This window comes from Hippocampus guttulatus, unplaced genomic scaffold, assembly GCF_054856545.1.
Source record: "Hippocampus guttulatus isolate MCC_2025c unplaced genomic scaffold, RoL_Hgut_1.0 HiC_scaffold_29, whole genome shotgun sequence".
NCBI classification, from domain to species: Eukaryota; Metazoa; Chordata; class Actinopteri; order Syngnathiformes; family Syngnathidae; genus Hippocampus; species Hippocampus guttulatus.
In genome coordinates, this window is record NW_028233888.1 from 55001 (window position 1) to 65000 (window position 10000).

Genomic DNA, 10000 nt, shown 5'->3' on the forward strand with positions numbered 1-10000 from the left:
CCATTCAAAACATGCTCACCTATATACGTTTCGGAAAGTATTTTGGTGAACGCTCACTTTCTAAGCCTTTTAGCCTTCTTGACCCCCTAACTCCCCATATCTGGTTTACCTACTACAGCGCCCCTAACGACCAAAATCGGTACTGCATACCCCTGGTACCCCCGCCATTGAAAATGAATGGGGGAATTTTTTTAATTTCTCAATCCGGCCAGGAGGCCTCTTTTTCGGCCACGCTCGGCCGGCGAGCCGGTCCGCTCTTTACCCCTGGTACCCCCAGCCCTACCCCTGGTACCTCCCCCATTGAAAATGAATGGCGACCCCTGGTACCCCCAGCAACACCCCTGGTACCCTCAGCCTTACCCCTGGTACCCTCAGCTCAACCCCTGGTACCCCCAGCCTAACCCCTGGTACCCTCAGCGGCACCCCTGGTACCCTCAGCAACACCCCTGGTACCCCCAGCCAGCTTCGCCCCTGGTACCCTCAGCCTTACCCCTGGTACCCTCAGCCCAACCCCTGGTACCCTCAGCCCAACCCCTGGTACCCCCAGCCAGCTTCGCCCCTGGTACCCTCAGCCTTACCCCTGGTACCCCCAGCCTTACCCCTGGTACCTCCAGCCTAACCCCTGGTACCTCCAGCCTTACCCCTGGTACCTCCAGCCTTACCCCTGGTACCTCCAGCCTTACCCCTGGTACCTCCAGCCGTACCCCTGGTACCCTCAGCCTTACCCCTGGTACCCTCAGCCTTACCCCTGGTACCCTCAGCCTTACCCCTGGTACCCTCAGCCGCACCCCTGGTACCCTCAGCGGCACCCCTGGTACCCTCAGCCTTACCCCTGGTACCCTCAGCCGCACCCCTGGTACCCTCAGCGGCACCCCTGGTACCCTCAGCGGCACCCCTGGTACCCTCAGCCGTACCCCTGGTACCCTCAGCCGAACCCCTGGTACCCTCAGCGGCACCCCTGGTACCCTCAGCGGCACCCCTGGTACCCTCAGCGGCACCCCTGGTACCCTCAGCGGCACCCCTGGTACCCTCAGCCGTACCCCTGGTACCCTCAGCGGCACCCCTGGTACCCTCAGCGGCACCCCTGGTACCCTCAGCTGCACCCCTGGTACCCTCAGCGGCACCCCTGGTACCCTCAGCGGCACCCCTGGTACCTCCGCCATTGAAAATGAATGGGCGGCCTTCCCACCTGCCGTCAGCCGCCCGGAGGGGGAAATAGAAAATATTCGAAAGTGCGGAGCTCCGCCGTCAGAGGCCGGCTTTTCGCCCGGGGTATCCGCCCCGGGGCGCCTCTCGGGCGACCTTCCCAACTGCCGTCGGCCGCCCGGAGGGGGAAATAGAAAATATTCGAAAGTGCGGAGCTCCGCCGTCAGAGGCCGGCTTTTCGCCCGAGGTATCCGCCCCGGGGCGCCTCTCGGGCGGCCTTCCCAACTGCCGTCGGCCGCCCGGAGGGGGAAATAGAAAATATTCGAAAGTGCGGAGCTCCGCCGTCAGAGGCCGGCTTTTCGCCCGAGGTATCCGCCCCGGGCGCCTCTCGGGCGGCCTTCCCAACTGCCGTCGGCCGCCCGGAGGGGGAAATAGAAAATATTCGAAAGTGCGGAGCTCCGCCGTCAGAGGCCGGCTTTTCGCCCGAGGTATCCGCCCCGGGCGCCTCTCGGGCGGCCTTCCCAACTGCCGTCGGCCGCCCGGAGGGGGAAATAGAAAATATTCGAAAGTGCGGAGCTCCGCCGTCAGAGGCCGGCTTTTCGCCCGAGGTATCCGCCCCGGGCGCCTCTCGGGCGGCCTTCCCAACTGCCGTCGGCCGCCCGGAGGGGGAAATAGAAAATATTCGAAAGTGCGGAGCTCCGCCGTCAGAGGCCGGCTTTTCGCCCGAGGTATCCGCCCCGGGCGCCTCTCGGGCGGCCTTCCCAACTGCCGTCGGCCGCCCGGAGGGGGAGATAGAAAATATTCGAAAGTGCGGAGCTCCGCCGTCAGAGGCCGGCTTTTCGCCCGAGGTATCCGCCCCGGGCGCCTCTCGGGCGGCCTTCCCAACTGCCGTCGACCGCCCGGAGGGGGAAATAGAAAATATTCGAAAGTGCGGAGCTCCGCCGTCAGAGGCCGGCTTTTCGCCCGAGGTATCCGCCCCGGGCGCCTCTCGGGCGGCCTTCCCAACTGCCGTCGACCGCCCGGAGGGGGAAATAGAAAATATTCGAAAGTGCGGAGCTCCGCCGTCAGAGGCCGGCTTTTCGCCCGAGGTATCCGCCCCGGGCGCCTCTCGGGCGGCCTTCCCAACTGCCGTCGGCCGCCCGGAGGGGGAAATAGAAAATATTCGAAAGTGCGGAGCTCCGCCGTCAGAGGCCGGCTTTTCGCCCGAGGTATCCGCCCCGGGCGCCTCTCGGGCGGCCTTCCCAACTGCCGTCGACCGCCCGGAGGGGGAAATAGAAAATATTCGAAAGTGCGGAGCTCCGCCGTCAGAGGCCGGCTTTTCGCCCGAGGTATCCGCCCCGGGCGCCTCTCGGGCGGCCTTCCCAACTGCCGTCGACCGCCCGGAGGGGGAGATAGAAAATATTCGAAAGTGCGGAGCTCCGCCGTCAGAGGCCGGCTCCACGCTTCATTCATCCGACCGAGACGCCTCTCCGCCGGCCACACTCGGCTGCGGGGCCGGCCCGCTCTCCGCCATTGAAAATGAATGGGGGGCATTTTCTCATGCTTATCCGCCTAAGAGGCATCTTTCCCGGCCAACTTTGTGCCCCTGGTACCTCCAGCATCGAGAAAGCATGGTGACTCGTCCGACACATGCCCCCCTATATACGTTTCGGAAAGTATTTTGGTGAACGGTCACTTTCTAAGCCTTTCGCCTTCTTGACCCCCTAACTCCGCATATCTGGTTTACCTACTACAGCGCCCCTAACGACCAAAATCGGTACTGCTACCCCTGGTACCCCCGCCATTGAAAATGAATGGGGGAATTTTTTTAATCCCCCAGGCCGGCCAGGAGGCCCCTTTCCCGGCCAAACTCGCACGCTGGGCCGGCCCGCTCTTTACCCCTGGTACCCCCGCCATTGAAAATGAATGGGGGAATTTTTTTCAATCTCCCAGGCCGGCCAGGAGGGCTCTTTCCCGGCCACACTCGCACGCCGGGCCGGCCCGCTCTTTACCCCTGGTACCCCCAGCTCTACCCCTGGTACCCCCGCCATTGAAAATGAATGGGGGAATTTTTTCAATCTCCCAATCCGACCAAGAGGCCTCTTTTCCGGCCAAACTCGCACGCCGGGCCGGCCCGCTCTTTACCCCTGGTACCCCCAGCTCTACCCCTGGTACCCCCGCCATTGAAAATGAATGGGGGAATTTTTTCAATCTCCCAATCCGACCAAGAGGCCTCTTTTCCGGCCAAACTCGCACGCCGGGCCGGCCCGCTCTTTACCCCTGGTACCCCCAGCTCTACCCCTGGTACCCCCGCCATTGAAAATGAATGGGGGAATTTTTTCAATCTCCCAATCCGACCAAGAGGCCTCTTTTCCGGCCAAACTCGCACGCCGGGCCGGCCCGCTCTTTACCCCTGGTACCCCCAGCTCTACCCCTGGTACCCCCGCCATTGAAAATGAATGGGGGAATTTTTTCAATCTCCCACGCCGGCCAAGAGGCCTTTTTCCCGGGCACGCACGCTCGCCGGGCCGGCCCGCTATTATTAAACTCTCACCCCTGCAAGGAGGCCTTTTTCCCGGGCACGCACGCTCGCGGGGCCGGCCCGCTATTATTAAACTCTCACGCCGGCCAAGAGGCCTTTTTCCCGGGCACGCACGCTCGCCGGGCCGGCCCGCTATTATTGAACTCTCACGCCTGCAAGGAGGCCTTTTTCCCGGGCACGCACGCTCGCGGAGCCGGCCCGCTATTATTAAACTCTCACGCCTGCAAGGAGGCCTTTTTCCCGGGCACGCACGCTCGCCGGGCCGGCCCGCTATTATTAAACTCTCACGCCTGCAAGGAGGCCTTTTTCCCGGGCACGCACGCTCGCCGGGCCGGCCCGCTATTATTAAACTCTCACGCCTGCAAGGAGGCCTTTTTCCCGGGCACGCACGCTCGCCGGGCCGGCCCGCTATTATTAAACTCTCACGCCTGCAAGGAGGCCTTTTTCCCGGGCACGCACGCTCGCCGGGCCGGCCCGCTATTATTAAACTCTCACGCCGGCCAAGAGGCCCTTTTCCCGGGCACGCACGCTCGATGAGCCGGCCCGCTATTATTAAACTCTCACGCCGGCCAAGAGGCCCTTTTCCCGGGCACGCACGCTCGATGAGCCGGCCCGCTATTATTAAACTCTCACGCCGGCCAAGAGGCCTTTTTCCCGGCCACGCACGCTCGCGGAGCCGGCCCGCTATTATTAAACTCTCACGCCTGCAAGGAGGCCTTTTTCCCGGGCACGCACGCTCGCCGGGCCGGCCCGCTATTATTAAACTCTCACGCCTGCAAGGAGGCCTTTTTCCCGGGCACGCACGCTCGCCGGGCCGGCCCGCTATTATTAAACTCTCACGCCTGCAAGGAGGCCTTTTTCCCGGGCACGCACGCTCGCCGGGCCGGCCCGCTATTATTAAACTCTCACGCCTGCAAGGAGGCCTTTTTCCCGGGCACGCACGCTCGCCGGGCCGGCCCGCTATTATTAAACTCTCACGCCTGCAAGGAGGCCTTTTTCCCGGGCACGCACGCTCGCCGGGCCGGCCCGCTATTATTAAACTCTCACGCCGGCCAAGAGGCCCTTTTCCCGGGCACGCACGCTCGATGAGCCGGCCCGCTATTATTAAACTCTCACGCCGGCCAAGAGGCCCTTTTCCCGGGCACGCACGCTCGCCGAGCCGGCCCGCTATTATTAAACTCTCAGGCCCGCTATTATTAAACTCTCACGCCGGCCAAGAGGCCCTTTTCCCGGGCACGCACGCTCGATGAGCCGGCCCGCTATTATTAAACTCTCACGCCTGCAAGGAGGCCTTTTTCCCGGGCACGCACGCTCGCTGAGCCGGCCCGCTATTATTAAACTCTCACGCCGGCCAAGAGGCCCTTTTCCCGGGCACGCACGCTCGCCGAGCCGGCCCGCTATTATTAAACTCTCACGCCGGCCAAGAGGCCTTTTTCCCGGGCACGCACGCTCGCCGAGCCGGCCCGCTATTATTAAACTCTCACGCCGGCCAGGAGGCATTTTTCCCGGGCACGCACGCTCGCCGTGCAGGCCCGCCATTTGCCTACCACACCGCCGTCTGGCGGACACCAAGCGGTACCGCCGACCCCTCCCGTTGAAAATGAATGGGGGATTTTTTTTCAATCCCCCAAGCCGGCCAAGAGGCCTTTTTCCCGGGCACGCACGCTCGATGAGCCGGCCCGCTATTATTAAACTCTTACGCCTGCAAGGAGGCCTTTTTCCCGGGCACGCACGCTCGCCGAGCCGGCCCGCTATTATTAAACTCTCACGCCTGCAAGGAGGCCTTTTTCCCGGGCACGCACGCTCGATGAGCCGGCCCGCTATTATTAAACTCTCACGCCGGCCAGGAGGCATTTTTCCCGGGCACGCACGCTCGCCGTGCAGGCCCGCCATTTGCCTACCACACCGCCGTCTGGCGGACACCACGCGGTACCGCCGACCCCTCCCGTTGAAAATGAATGGGGGATTTTTTTTTACAATCCCCCAAGCCGGCCAAGAGGCCTTTTTCCCGGGCACGCACGCTCGATGAGCCGGCCCGCTATTATTAAACTCTCACGCCGGCCAAGAGGCCCTTTTCCCGGGCACGCACGCTCGATGAGCCGGCCCGCTATTATTAAACTCTCACGCCTGCAAGGAGGCCTTTTTCCCGGGCACGCACGCTCGCTGAGCCGGCCCGCTATTATTAAACTCTCACGCCGGCCAAGAGGCCCTTTTCCCGGGCACGCACGCTCGCCGAGCCGGCCCGCTATTATTAAACTCTCACGCCGGCCAAGAGGCCTTTTTCCCGGGCACGCACGCTCGCCGAGCCGGCCCGCTATTATTAAACTCTCACGCCGGCCAGGAGGCATTTTTCCCGGGCACGCACGCTCGCCGTGCAGGCCCGCCATTTGCCTACCACACCGCCGTCTGGCGGACACCAAGCGGTACCGCCGACCCCTCCCGTTGAAAATGAATGGGGGATTTTTTTTCAATCCCCCAAGCCGGCCAAGAGGCCTTTTTCCCGGGCACGCACGCTCGATGAGCCGGCCCGCTATTATTAAACTCTTACGCCTGCAAGGAGGCCTTTTTCCCGGGCACGCACGCTCGCGGGGCCGGCCCGCTATTATTAAACTCTCACGCCGGCCAAGAGGCCCTTTTCCCGGGCACGCACGCTCGATGAGCCGGCCCGCTATTATTAAACACTCACGCCTGCAAGGAGGCCTTTTTCCCGGGCACGCACGCTCGCCGGGCCGGCCCGCTATTATTAAACTCTCACGCCGGCCAAGAGGCCTTTTTCCCGGGCACGCACGCTCGATGAGCCGGCCCGCTATTATTAAACTCTTACGCCTGCAAGGAGGCCTTTTTCCCGGGCACGCACGCTCGCCGAGCCGGCCCGCTATTATTAAACTCTCACGCCTGCAAGGAGGCCTTTTTCCCGGGCACGCACGCTCGCAGAGCCGGCCCGCTATTATTAAACTCTCACGCCGGCCAGGAGGCCTTTTTCCCGGGCACGCACGCTCGCCGTGCAGGCCCGCCATTTGCCTACCACACCGCCGTCTGGCGGACACCAAGCGGTACCGCCGACCCCTCCCGTTGAAAATGAATGGGGGATTTTTTTTTCAATCCCCCAAGCCGGCCAAGAGGCCTTTTTCCCGGGCACGCACGCTCGATGAGCCGGCCCGCTATTATTAAACTCTCACGCCGGCCAAGAGGCCCTTTTCCCGGGCACGCACGCTCGATGAGCCGGCCCGCTATTATTAAACGCTCACAGCCTGCAAGGAGGCCTTTTTCCCGGGCACGCACGCTCGCCGGGCCGGCCCGCTATTATTAAACTCTCACGCCGGCCAAGAGGCCTTTTTCCCGGGCACGCACGCTCTCCGGGCCGGCCCGCTATTATTAAACTCTCACGCCTGCAAGGAGGCCTTTTTCCCGGGCACGCACGCTCGCCGTGCAGGCCCGCCATTTGCCTACCACACCGCCGTCTGGCGGACACCAAGCGGTACCGCCGACCCCTCCCGTTGAAAATGAATGGGGGATTTTTTTTCAATCCCCCAAGCCGGCCAAGAGGCCTTTTTCCCGGGCACGCACGCTCGCCGGGCCGGCCCGCTATTATTAAACGCTCAGGCCGGCCAAGAGGCCCTTTTCCCGGGCACGCACGCTCGCAGAGCCGGTCCGCTATTATTAAACGCTCACGCCTGCAAGGAGGCCTTTTTCCCGGGCACGCACGCTCGCCGGGCCGGCCCGCTATTATTAAACTCTCACCCCTGCAAGGAGGCCTTTTTCCCGGGCACGCACGCTCGCGGGGCCGGCCCGCTATTATTAAACTCTCACGCCGGCCAAGAGGCCCTTTTCCCGGGCACGCACGCTCGCCGAGCCGGCCCGCTATTATTAAACTCTCACGCCTGCAAGGAGGCCCTTTTCCCGGGCACGCACGCTCGATGAGCCGGCCCGCTATTATTAAACTCTCACGCCTGCAAGGAGGCCTTTTTCCCGGGCACGCACGCTCGCGGGGCCGGCCCGCTATTATTAAACGCTCAGGCCGGCCAAGAGGCCCTTTTCCCGGGCACGCACGCTCGATGAGCCGGCCCGCTATTATTAAACGCTCAGGCCGGCCAAGAGGCCCTTTTCCCGGGCACGCACGCTCGCAGAGCCGGCCCGCTATTATTAAACTCTCACGCCTGCAAGGAGGCCCTTTTCCCGGGCACGCACGCTCGATGAGCCGGCCCGCTATTATTAAACTCTCACGCCTGCAAGGAGGCCTTTTTCCCGGGCACGCACGCTCGCCGGGCCGGCCCGCTATTATTAAACTCTCACGCCGGCCAAGAGGCCTTTTTCCCGTGCACGCACGCTCGCCGAGCCGGCCCGCTATTATTAAACTCTCACGCCTGCAAGGAGGCCTTTTTCCCGGGCACGCACGCTCGCCGGGCCGGCCCGCTATTATTAAACTCTCACGCCTGCAAGGAGGCCTTTTTCCCGGGCACGCACGCTCGCCGGGCCGGCCCGCTATTATTAAACGCTCACGCCTGCAAGGAGGCCTTTTTCCCGGGCACGCACGCTCGCCGGGCCGGCCCGCTATTATTAAACTCTCACGCCGGCCAAGAGGCCCTTTTCCCGGGCACGCACGCTCGATGAGCCGGCCCGCTATTATTAAACTCTCACGCCGGCCAAGAGGCCTTTTTCCCGGGCACGCACGCTCGCCGAGCCGGCCCGCCTTTTGCCTACCACACCGCCGTCTGGCGGACACCGACCCCTGGTACATCTGCCATTGAAAATGAATGGGGGAATTTTTTCAAACTCCCAATCCGAGCAAGAGGCCCCTTTTCCGGCCACACTCGCCCGCCGGGCCGGCCCGCTCTTTACCCCTGGTACCCCCAGCAACACCCCTGGTACCCCCAGCCTTGCCCCTGGTACCTCCCCCATTGAAAATGAATGGTGACCCCTGGTACCCCCAGCAACACCCCTGGTACCCTCAACCTTACCCCTGGTACCCTCAGCTGCACCCCTGGTACCCTCAGCCTTACCCCTGGTACCCCCAGCCAGCTTCGCCCCTGGTACCCCCAGCCTTGCCCCTGGTACCTCCGCCATTGAAAATGAATGGGGGAATTTTTTCAAACTCCCAATACGACCAAGAGGCCCCTTTTCCGGCCAAACTCGCACGCCGGGCCGGCCCGCTCTTTACCCCTGGTACCCCCAGCTCTACCCCTGGTACCCCCGCCATTGAAAATGAATGGGGGAATTTTTTCAAACTCCCAATCCGACCAAGAGGCCCCTTTTCCGGCCACACTCGCCCGCCGGGCCGGCCCGCTCTTTACCCCTGGTACCCCCAGCCTTGCCCCTGGTACCTCCGCCATTGGAAATGAATGGGGGATTTTTTTCAAACTCCCAATCCGACCGAGAGGCCTCTTTCCCGGCCACACTCGCCCGCCGGGCCGGCCCGCTCTTTACCCCTGGTACCCTCAGCGGCACCCCTGGTACCTCCAGCCCTACCCCTGGTACCCTCAGCGGCACCCCTGGTACCCCCAGCGGCACCCCTGGTACCCTCAGCCTTACCCCTGGTACCCCCAGCGGCACCCCTGGTACCCTCAGCCTTACCCCTGGTACCCCCAGCGGCACCCCTGGTACCCTCAGCCTTACCCCTGGTACCCCCAGCGGCACCCCTGGTACCCTCAGCCTTACCCCTGGTACCCCCAGCGGCACCCCTGGTACCTCCAGCCCTACCCCTGGTACCCCCAGCGGCACCCCTGGTACCCTCAGCGGCACCCCTGGTACCCTCAGCCTTACCCCTGGTACCCCCAGCGGCACCCCTGGTACCCTCAGCCTTACCCCTGGTACCCCCAGCCAGCTTCGCCCCTGGTACCCCCAGCCTTGCCCCTGGTACCTCCGCCATTGGAAATGAATGGGGGATTTTTTTCAAACTCCCAATCCGACCGAGTGGCCTCTTTCCCGGCCGCACTCGGCCTCCTCGCCGGCCCCTTCCGGCGCTGCAAACTCCAAGTTTTCAATCCGACCGAGTGGCCTCTTTCCCGGCCGCACTCGGCCTCCTCGCCGGCCCCTTCCGGCTTGCAAACTCCAAGTTTTCAATCCGACCGAGTGGCCTCTTTCCCGGCCGCACTCGGCCTCCTCGCCGGCCCCTTCCGGCGCTGCAAACTCCAAGTTTTCAATCCGACCGAGAGGCCTCCCTCCCGGCCGCACTCGGCCTCCTCGCCGGCCCCTTCCGGCGCTGCAAACTCCAAGTTTTCAATCCGACCGAGAGGCCTCTTTCCCGGCCGCACTCGGCCTCCTCGCCGGCCCTCTCCTTCCGGGCGGGCCGACCCCTGGTACCTCCGCCGCGGAGGAAAAAATATGGGGAATTTT